Raw genomic sequence first — 11,873 nt, forward strand, 5'->3', positions numbered from 1 at the left:
GTTGACCAAAAGTAGATAATCGAACCGTGATTTATCAAATGCTTTTGTAAACAGGTCGGCACGTTGGTGTTCGGTGGGGATATGTACAACATCGATTAATCTTTTATCAAAACAATCACGTATGAAGTGATATTTGATTTCAATGTGTTTGGTCTTGGAATGCTGCACAGGATTTTTAGTGATCTGTAAGGCAGCATTGTTATCAACAAAAATAGGAGTAGTTAGGAATTCAAAACCGTAGTCACGCATTTGTTGTTGTATCCACAAGACTTGGGAGCAACAACTGGAGGCAGCAATGTATTCTGCTTCACAGGTTGATGTAGCAACACATGTCTGCTTTTTGCACTGCCACGTCACCAGGCGACTTCCTAAGAACTGACATCCTGCTGTTGTTGATTTGCCGTCAATTTTGCAACCGCCGAAATCAGAATCACTGTATGCGGTCAAATCAAAGCTATCATCCCTAGGGTACCAAAGACCGGTGTTTGGACATCCCTTCAAATAGCGAAAAATCCTTTTTGCAGCTAACAAATGGGAGGCCTTCGGATTAGCTTGATATCTTGCGAGCAGGCACGTTGGATACATTATGTCAGGCCTTGAAGCAGTAAGATAGATGAGAGATCCGATCATAGCATGATAATAGGAGGAGTTGACGCTTTCACCCTTCAAATCCGGAGTAATCCCATGATTCTGCGGAAGTGGGGTACCAATGGGCGTTGCATCTGACATCTGGAACCGGCTCAAGATGTCACCAACATATTTAGTCTGATGGATGAATATCCCAGACTCGGTTTGCTGAACTTGTAGGCCCAAAAAGAAATTCATCTCCCCCATAGCGCTCATCTCGAACTTTTCCTGCATAATATGCTCGAATTCCCCGCACAAAGATTCATTAGTAGAACCAAAAATGATATCATCAACGTATACCTGCACCAGCAGAAGATCTCCATTTTGTTCCTTGACGAAGAGGGTGCAATCAATAAGGCCTCGTCTAAATCCATTCTCCAGAAGATAGTTGGATAGGGTTGCGTACCAAGCTCTAGGTGCTTGATGTAAACCATAAAGAGCTTTGTTGAGCAACCAAACCCGATCGGGATGAACAGGATCTTCGAAACCTGGAGGCTGTTCGACATACACCTCTTCTTGAACTATCCCATGAAGAAAAGCACTTTTCACATCCATCTGGTAGACTTTGAATCCTTTAAATGATGCATAAGCAAGAAAGATCCGAATAGCTTCCAGACGAGCAACTGGTGCATAGACTTCATTGTAGTCAATCCCCTCTATTTGACGAAATCCCTGAACGACCAATCTTGCCTTGTTACGAATAACCACTCCACGGTCGTCCTTCTTGCATTTGAAAACCCATCGAGTGCCAATTTTCTTGTAGTTTTCTGGTCTTTCAACAAGCTTCCAAACACTAAGCTTTTGAAATTGCTGCAGTTCCTCCTGCATGGCTTCAACCCAAGCATTATCTTTCAAAGCTTCTTTCCACGATTTTGGTTCTTCTTGTGACACATAACACGCGAAGGACCAATCATTCTGAAGACCAGATTCTCTAATGGCTGAATACAAACCAACATTCTGGTTGTTTCTCAGCTGATTACGCGTCTGCACACCGCGTTGGACATCTCCTATAATGTTCTGCTGTGGATGGATATCGTGAATCCTCATTTCAGGATTTTCAGAAACACGTGAATTGATACCCAAATTGTTAAGATTAAGATCAACAACCAACTCCACACCAGGAATGTGCGTAGAGGTGGATGCATTCCCTTCAGTAGTGTCTACATTCTGCACATGAGGTGTATCAACAGAGGCACCTTGAACAGGAGCAACTGGAGCTGAAGAACCTTCTGCTGCATCATGATATTCATCATCTTCCGAAGACTCATTGTAATCAGCAGCATCTTCAAATACCTCATTTGGACCGTATTGTTAACCGATGAAGAGCCTTGTGGGTCAACAAGAACAGGTCTAACCAATGGCGAGACAGTAGCATTGTCACTTTCAAACAACATTCTAGCAGCTGCTGATTCTTCGTCAAAGGTTGGCAGATTGAAGGAGTCAAATAGTCCAACATAATCGAACATCCACGGATCACCCGGAGCCCTAACAGGACTCGTGTACCTTTGAACCCTCACCTCACTCCATAGCTCAATCTTTTTGGTAGCCAGATTCCAAACACGAAAATTCGGAGTAGCATATCCAAGGAAGAAACCCTCGATAGCTTTCGCTCCAAACTTTTCATCCGGCTCAATCATAGTACATGGAGCACCAAACGGTTCTAGGTAAGAAAGATCCGGTTTCCTTTTTTGAAGGAGTTCGAAGCAAGTTTTGCCATGTCTCTTTACTGTAAGAACTCGGTTTAATGTATAGCACGCAGTCGATACAGCGTCCCCCCAGAATTGAACAGGGAGTTCCGACTCTACTAACATCGTTCTTGCAGTTTCGATTATCGTCCGATTCTTCCTCTCCGCGACACCATTTTGTTGTGGAGTATAACGAGAACTGTATTCATGAAGAATGCCTTTAGAAGTACAGAACTCATCCATAACTTGATTCTTGAATTCGGTTCCATTGTCGCTTCGGATCCTTTTCACTTTCAATGAATAGAGATTTTCCAACATTGTAAGAAGATCCTTGAGGATGCCAGGAGTTTCACTCTTGTGTGCCATGAAGGATACCCAAGAAAAACTAGAAGAATCATCTGTAACCACTAAACAATAAGCATCTCCGAATGTTGTCTTGTGCTTCATAGGTCCAAAAAGGTCCATATGAAGACGTTCGAGAGGTATGCTGACAGTGTTGATTTTCTTCAAAGGGTGAGACTTCTTTGTTTGCTTCCCTTTTTGGCACGAGACACGGATATCTTGTAAATGAAAACTTCTCACAGGCACACCATTCACAAGATTGTTTTTCACCAAATGGTTCATTTTCCTCAAGTGAATGTGCCCCATTCTTCTGTGCCAAGATATAGACTCCTTTTCTGTGGCTTTTGAGACAAAGCAAGTGACTTGTGCAGATGTTGTAATCGCTTGGCTCATGTCGAGAATATAAAGATCATTAACTCTCGGAGCCGATAAGAGAATCCATTCTTGTGGAACTTTGAACCCAGGTTTAAGCACATAACAACCGGCATCATCAAAATGCACGGTGAACTTTTTATCGCAGATTTGCGACACACTTAGAAGATTATGATCAATTTGACGAACATAATTGATCTTATCGAAGCACACAATACCATTGGAGATACTTCCCTCTCCAGTGATGTATCCGCCTTTGTCTCCCGTAAATGCGACATAGCCTCCTCTAATATTTCTCACGTCATACAGAAGCCGTAAGTCGCCAGTCATGTGCCTGGATGCTCCACTATCAACAATCCAATGACTATTAATAGTTCCTCCTGGAACACCCTGCACATGTCGGTTAAAAATCAGTTGAGGATGGGGACCCAAGCCTTAGTGGTCTTGGGTCGTCCCTGAGCATCACGAAACGTGATCTCGATTTGTTGATGATTCTCAAAAACATTAGCTCCCCCTGAACTATCACCCGCTTTAGGTTTCCAAGTTTCTTTTTGCCTACCAGATTGAGTGTTGTAAACTGTTTTTGAAGATTCTGGTTTTAATGGTTGTGACACACTTGGTTCCCTTTTAACTGTTTTAACTTCAGATTTCAAAGCTTTCTCAACAGTTTTTATGTTTTTACGTCGTAGTTTCATTTCTTGTTCCTTAATTGTTTGTTTATCATGTTTTGGTGAAACTGACCGACGTTGAGGATGAATCTTTTCAGGTGGTGCTTTCTCAACAAATTTTTCTTTTGGAGCGTTTGGGCAATTTTTGATGATATGCCCAAATTCTCCACATTTAAAGCATGTTCTCCTTTCAACGAATTTAGGAGAATTTGATTGACAATGAGATGTCGAACTCGTGGAACCTGAGGTACTAGCCTTTTCATCACACCCATTTGTATGTTGAGTGTAATTGTTATCATTGTTACGTTTCAAGATCGTGACTTGTTGCACAAAATCGGTGTTTGATTTGTTCTCAAAAGTCTCAATCTTATCAGTACCCTTAGAAGACACGGATTTGACATCTTTTGCTTTCTTTTGGAACGGAGCTCCTTTTGTTTCAGATTTCATTTTAGAGACATTAGGCTTTTGAGCTCTCTTGACTGATTGTTTACCATTAGAAGCACTAGGTTGTTGAGTGGTTGGTGATTTTTGATTACCAAACTGTTTTCTAATCTCAGCCTTAGGAATTGGATCACATTGTGTTACAACAATTCCCGGAAGTGTTTTTCCCAAAAATTTGTTTGTGTTGTCTTTAAAGACTTTATCAATCAAAGATTGATTTACATTTTTAATTGGGAAATCGTGATCTGAGTAGATTTTATCACCTCCAACCAACGTATACAACACATTACTGCTTTGAACAGTAGACACATATGTCTTATCAACTTTGACAGAATTAATCACTTGTTTCTTAACAGATGGGACATCAGGAGTATCAGGATCACAAAGAATGTGATTCTCTCGTGGAATAACTACTCCTTTCATCTTGTTAAGTGATTTATCCTGATCACTTACATCCAATTCTGATTCATCATCCGATGTCTCATAGTCCTCGATAATTGGAGGACTTTGCTTCATGGATGCTGAAGTTTCTTGTTGCTTAGAGGATGTGTTTGAAGAATTGTCCGGTTTGAACCCTAGGCCAGTAGAAAATTCCTCAAAATTCAGAGGCACACTGGGTTCATACCGTGGCATATCTTCCTCATCAGGCATCTTGGTATAGTTATGCCTCAAAGGGGGCGGACATTTCGTATATCCTATGCCTTTCTGATTTCCCTTCAGTTGTTGAACATCGATGATGTGATCAAGCACAAATCTGGAGTTAGAATAACTTTCCAATTTTTGTTTGATCGCATCATGCTCGCATTGGGCAATGGCTAGTTGCTTCTTGGTTTCCTCCACAATGTTAATGTACTCATTTATACTTACTTGTTTATGGTAAACCACTTTGTTCACTTCGGACACGCTTTTCTTTAATGTTTCGATTACAGATTTAAATTCTTTTTCGTTCCGAGTTAAAGCCATATTTGCCTCTTTGCATTTTGAAAGTTCAATAACCAAATTTTGATTATGACTATGAAGCTTTTCTAATTCAAGCTTCATATCTGCACATGATTTACAAATACTAGGAGCAGGAGGTTCAGAATTAACCTGACTTGAAGAGGCTGAGACATTTGCCATAAAGGCAGTTTGAAAAGAAAAAGCTCCATCTTCAGAAAAGAACTTCTCCATTTCCTGAGATGCAGTAGCAGCCTTCTTGATCAGAATTGATTTCTGGCATATGAGCTCATCAGCTTCATTTAGTAGATCTTCAACATCAGCACCTCCTTCCTCCTTCACATCAGGCTCAGATTGATTATCCCCAGAAATAGAGCCTTCTTCATCAGAACTTCCAGAATAACCAGAACTGTCATCACTTTCTGAAAACTCTTCTTTATGAACATGCTTGATGTGATTGATGATCTTTGCATAGCAAGCTGTTCCACCTCCTTGATCACCTTCTCCAAACTGTACAGACCAGTCACATCCTTCATCAGCTTGAACAGTCAAAGCCCGATTGGGATTTGATGGTCCAGACTGGCTCTGATTGTTGTTGACCGCCACAATCCTCCTGTCACGGTTTTCTTGTTGGGCATTCACATTCGAAGTACTCGTCTGGTTTCTGAAAGGGTTATGATTGCCTTGTTTTGTTGGTCGAGTGCACTCACGTTTGAAGTGCCCTTTCTCGCCACAATTGAAGCATGTTACAGCGTTTATATCAAACCCGTACTTCGTATCCCTTTTGCCTTCCAACGAAGTTCTTCCAGTTCGAGCCATGAAGTCTTTCGCTCTTCTAACCGCACTAGCAAAAGCCCACTTGATATCCATCAACTCCATTTCATCCTTGTCGATCTGTTGATAATCTTCATTGGTCATATTGATGTTTCCAATTTTTGACCTGCCGCCAACCCACAATAAGCACTGACCATTGTATTAATGATTTCCATATGCTCCTTTGCTACTTCAATGCTAAATTGTGAGAGGTTTGAAGTATCGACTCTGATCGTGTTAGGGTTGTGGGGTGGGGGATTGTTGGCATAATGAGCTTGTTGGTGTGGTTGTGACTGTGGTTGTGATGGCACCGGAATGTAAGACCTTGGGTCAAATTGTGGTTGTGCCGGATTGACTTGAGGTGGAGGTTGAGGTGTTGGAATATAAGCCCTTGGATCGAAAGCCGGAGCAGTAGTTGATTGAGGAAACGGAAAGGAACTTGTGTTGGACACAAATGCAGTTTGCAGTTTTGGTTGCTGAGCTGCATTAGACCTGGCCAAGGCATCGAAGCCTGGAAGATACATTTCTGTATTCTGAGGTGCTGGAACTCGCTTAGCTTTCCTGATCTCTTCATCATTTTTATGTTCCAGCTTCTGGATGAACTCATAGATGTTAACTGTGTCTAGAGTACCCGTATGCTTCAACAACTCAATAAAAGAACTCCACTTTGGAGGTAAAGCATCAGCAAACCTGTTCACCATATCCTGTTGAGTAGCCAAAACCCCATAAGCACACATTTCACTAATCAAATGATAAAAACGTGTAGTCATATCATTAAGGGTTTCATTTTCCAAAAACTGAAAAGATTCAAATTCTTTCTTCAACAGATCATGACGAGACTTTCGAGTGGCTGCATTGCCTTCTCCTCTCGCAACCAAGGCATCCCACAATGTTTTCGTATCTTTACAGTAGGAGAATTGATGATAAATATCTTTGTTGAGTGCTTGTGTAAGTGTAGCAAAAGCCTTTTTCTCCAAATCATAAGCTTTCTTGTCATCTTCGAGCATGTTAGCATAACCCGCTGAAGTGGATGCTGCAACTTCAAGATTGGTGTTAAATGCATTGATGAAAACGTCCAAAGCTCGGTACTTTGCCCTTGCACATGTGTGTGAAAGCGGCTTTTCCATGATGGAAAATCATTCATATGGTTCAACTTTGGTGGACGATTGTTGCTGCCCGTTTCACTTTCACTAATCAGAAGATTTTGAATACTCTGACTTTGATTGGATACCAATGCCCATTGACTGGCACTGATTGCTAGTTGTGGAAACATACTTTTCGCCCATGCTGCTGCGGAAGTTTGATCTTGACCGGGTTGTGGATCCATACTCCAGTCCCAAGGACTTGTACAACTCATTGTGATGAATTACTAATAAGAAACCTGAACAAACACTTGAAAACACACTGTTATGATGAACTTGCAAACCTTCTGTTGAAAACTTTCAACTTTCTTGACGAAACTGAAATAGCTCTTGACGAAACAACAGTTGACGAGACAGATCCTGTTTCTTCAAAGAAGTTTGAGGAAACAGATATGTGATTCGTCAAAGGGACCTTTGGCGAAACAGACATTGATTCGTCGAAGGGACCTTTGGCGAATTAGATTTGATTCGTCGAAGGGATCTTTGGCGAAACACTTTTCAGTTTCGTCAAAGAGACCTTTGGCGAGATGCTTTCTGTTTCGTTGACTTTGTGTTTCGTTGAGGTTGGTAAAAGTTGGTGAAAAGGTTATACCCAGCTGTCAATTCACACGATTTTCAAACTTGCTATTCCACCAACTTAGAAGTATGGTGGATAAAAGAGGTTGGTCAAACACTTTCAAAATACAAGCTACCTTATCTTTTAGATTAAAAAGTCACTTTTAATAAGAACACTTGAAGATATTATGAAGATGTGAAGAACACAATACAACCGGATGAACTGACAATTTCCAAAAACCAACTTTAACTAATAATTTCAACAAAAACCAACTTGTAAGTATGAAAAACACACAAACAAGCAAGGTTTTCACTAAAATTTTAGCAAAGTCACCAAGACAGTCAACAGTTTATGATAACCTTTTTCCAGAAAATGATAATATTTTTTTTTTGTTTTTTTAAGAACAAGTTGCAGAGAAAAACACACAACACTTTCAAATACCAAACTATGTTTGATTTTAAACAAGGATAAGAGCCAATGCTCTGATACCACTTGTAGGTCCCTAAATCGGAGGATCGATTTTCACTACCGAATCCTTGTTTATAGCAAACAAAGTTAAGTGTGCGGAATCCACTTAACTTAGCCAATCAAACATAGAACAAGACAAACACAAGGTTAACCAAAGAAACACAATCGTTTGATTAACTGGATGAGATCTGGTAACTGATACAAACACAGTTCTTACAAGCTTCAAGGGTAAACTCTCATCTCTAAGTAAACTATGAACTATCTGTGCCTATATATAGCAGATGGGCTGTGGTGTTTGACGAATCAGAACATGGGCCGACGAAACAGAAGTTAGCCCAGTAACAGGCCCAACAGTCAACGAATCACATTTGATTCGTTGACTACCTTGACGAAACACAAACAAAGTCAACAAGTCTGTTTCGTCGACATCTCTTTGACGAAACAGACCTGTTTCGCCAAGGCCTGCAAATTATTATCTGTTTGCTGTAAACAGACAGCAAACAGACAAGGCATAAACATCACAAATATAAATGACAGAAATACCCTTAGATGCGACATGCATTGTTTTACGACAAATACATATAAAGAGAGACAAAACACGTCGGACACAAGCGGATAGGAGGATATCCGACTTGGTCGACTGCGAATACAGACTCGATAAATAAGAAAGACCGTACAAAATACGAAATTACATACAAGACTAGTAACAGACACACAAAAAAATGCATCAATATTTTCTTTCAATTTTCTTTTTTGTTTTATAAAGAATATTCACTCTATCATTTTATTTCAACTTTTTATTACTCTATATATACTTGTTACCTTCTGTCGAATACATATATAGCGCCGTGTTGCACATTAGAAACCCTAGCTGCACAAACATACTCCTGTCATCCCCCCCTCTCAAGTCGACCAACCATCCGAAATACCACACCGCTTTCAAGATCGATGTTGACATCATTTCCGGCGAATCGTTCTGGAAAACACGACTCTCCTCCGCATGCCATAACGTTAGTTTAAGGTAATTACATGTTTGTTTCGTTTTCTGGTTCCTTCTGATCTTGAAAGGGTTTATTTGCGGATTTGAATGTTTATCTAGAGAACAAAAGGATCTGGAGATGTACAAAAAATTTATTTGAAGTTACAGTAATGTTTTTAGTGCTTACTTGATTTAACTGAGCATTGTTTTGTTAACAATTAAGAGTCAGGTTTCTGTAGAAAACACTCTAATTACTATAATAATCTATGTAAGCATAACGAATTTACCATAACATCTTAATTGTGTTTTCATTTTTTCTTAACTCAAGTTTTCTACTTTTGTAAAACACATCTATTAAATAAGGATGTAAGCCAGGGAACATTTGAGTGGTGGGTGATATTTCTTTGTATATATACATATGAGTGGTCGATGAGATATCTATACATTGAATCTGTATAATCATAAATGCAATCTTTCTTTGTTGGCAAATTTCTTAAAAGAAAACACAAAGATTGATGTGCTATTTATCTTTCCTGGGATCGGAGTATGAAATTTTTATTTGAATCAGATCCACTGAAGAACGTTTCATTGAATCAGGTTTCTACTTGACAAGTCCTTATTCAGAAGAATCTTCTGGATCAACACTAAGTAGCTAAAAAAGCTTATGGGTAACGGCTGCGTATGAAGATTACACTGGGGATTTACATATTCAAGGACACATTGAGGGATGGTCATAGATGGGTTGGAGGTTGCTAAAGTAATTCCAATTGACCATCCAAGAATAAGACTAAGCTCATGCACTGTCTGCAAAGTGGTTGTGGCACTTTGTGTTGCTCACCTACAAATGCTTCAGCCGTTGAGTTGGATGCACAGGTAGTTTCATGTTTGGCGTTGATTTACATGTTATTGAGTCGCACTTGTAGCAAGTTAATTGATTGCTAGTTACTGTCCGTTTTTTCTCAGGCAAGAGCCGTGTAAGGAACATTATATCTTAGAAGATTATACTGGGGATTTCCATATTCAAACACACATAGTGGCCGAGATGGTTTGCTTAGCTCATCGAAGAGACGGGGTTCTGGTCCGCAGTAAACTGTTTCCCGAGCTAGTAAGTAAAAGTCAGGTAGACCAGCTTCGGTCGTAAACTCAAAACTAGGGTCAAAATTAGCTAGCAAGTAAAACTCAGGTAGACCAGCTTCGGAAATATATAATTGCTTACTTGCTAACACGAGGCGGACTTCCGTAAAGATTACTGACAGCAATGCGATTGAACTCATTCACTGTCTGCAAAGTGATTGTAGCGTCTTTTGTAGCTCACCCACAAATGTTGCACGCGTTGATTTGGATGCTCAGGTAGCTTAAGAGATTCTATATTGCTATGGCAAAACACAATGTTACGAAGTGGTCAACTCACTGGAAGGAGTGAGTCAATGGGGGGAGAGACGGTTTGTTCAACAAGCTTGAACAATCTTCCTTCTCGTAATTGTCTTGCTACAAATGCAACCATGTTGATTGAGGCCCGATACTACGGTTTTTGTATGGAGTCAGATGCAACCAACTCTGCAAAGAAGCCGAGAGGAAAGACATGGTGAATTGGTACAGGTGTGATTGTCTGGGGCCCATTTTTCCATCTCGATACCATTGTGTCAAATGCCATGAAACATTCTTCACGAGTGTTGAATTTGAACACCACAAGAATTCTACTTGTAAAATCAAACATGAGGTTGGTAGCAGCTTTACTGTCACCGAGTCATTGTCAGAGCCACTTTGGGGGAACACTCATCATATGATAAGGCGGCTGATGATGGACTTATTGGATATGGAAGCTGCATTACCTGATGGAGCAAGAAGACGTTCAATGGAAAGCCCCAAATGGAGGTCTGCGTGGTGTGTGTTTGTTAAATCTGCTACAATAATATACGAGGTATGATGTGTTCTTGGTTAGAGGTATATTAGATAAATTACATAAATCGTTTGTTGTCTGCTAAACTAGCGGAAGTCGTCCATCAAAGAAACTATATAAGACCAAGAAATTCCTGATTACAAGAACATCAAAGTAATCGCATCACCCGTTCCAATAAAGCCATGCCATCATGAAGATCGTGAACCATCACTTATGGCCGAGATGATTAAGCAACATTTTATCTATGATGATTATACTGGGGATTTCCATATTCAGACACACATAGTGGCCGAGATGGTTTACTTAGCTCATCGAAGAGAGTGTGTTCGATAAGCAATCATTCCCTCAAGGAGGTTTACTTAGCTCAAGGCTGTCTTCTCATGCAGTTGGCAACCTTCTTGAGGTGCATGATTTTTTCTGTTGTTTCAAAGACGTTATTGGATGGGAAGAGCAAATTACATTTGAAAAGCTTGAACAAGAGCTTCAATGTCCTTTTGCAAGACGGGGTTGCAAAATCACCAATCCTTGGTAATTCTAGAGATGTACAAAAGAATATTTGAAGTTACAGTTATGTTTTTAGTCCTTACTTGATTTAACTGAGTGTTGTATTATTAACAATTAATATTTAAGAGTCAGGTTTCTGTAAACATAACGAATTTACCAAGATATCTTCTTTGTGTTTTCATTTTATTACTCAGTTTTTGTACTTTTGTAAAACACATCTATTAAACATTAGGATATAAACCAGGGAACATATGTGTGGTGGATGATATTTTTTTTGTATATACTTACGTATATACATATGAGTGGTGGATGATATATCTACACATAGAATCTTTTTATAATCATAAATGCAATTTTTTTTGTTGGCAAATTTCTTAAAAGAGAACATAAAGATTAATGTGCTATTTATCTTTCCTGGGATCGGAGTCTCGTATTTATTT

The 11,873-nt window shown here is 39.7% G+C and overlaps 1 long non-coding RNA gene across 1 annotated transcript; it reads left to right on the forward strand.

Annotated features, from left to right (window-relative positions):
• Positions 1-8,888: 8,888 nt before the first annotated feature.
• On the forward strand, positions 8,889-11,614 carry LOC110879226. Its single transcript, XR_004867700.1, has 3 exons — positions 8,889-9,071; positions 9,627-9,902; positions 9,993-11,614. It is a non-coding gene; the product is annotated as an uncharacterized LOC110879226 (long non-coding RNA).
• Positions 11,615-11,873: the final 259 nt, after the last annotated feature.

The sequence above is a fragment of the Helianthus annuus genome, chromosome 9, assembly GCF_002127325.2.
Source record: "Helianthus annuus cultivar XRQ/B chromosome 9, HanXRQr2.0-SUNRISE, whole genome shotgun sequence".
In the NCBI taxonomy this organism is placed as follows: domain Eukaryota; kingdom Viridiplantae; phylum Streptophyta; class Magnoliopsida; order Asterales; family Asteraceae; genus Helianthus; species Helianthus annuus.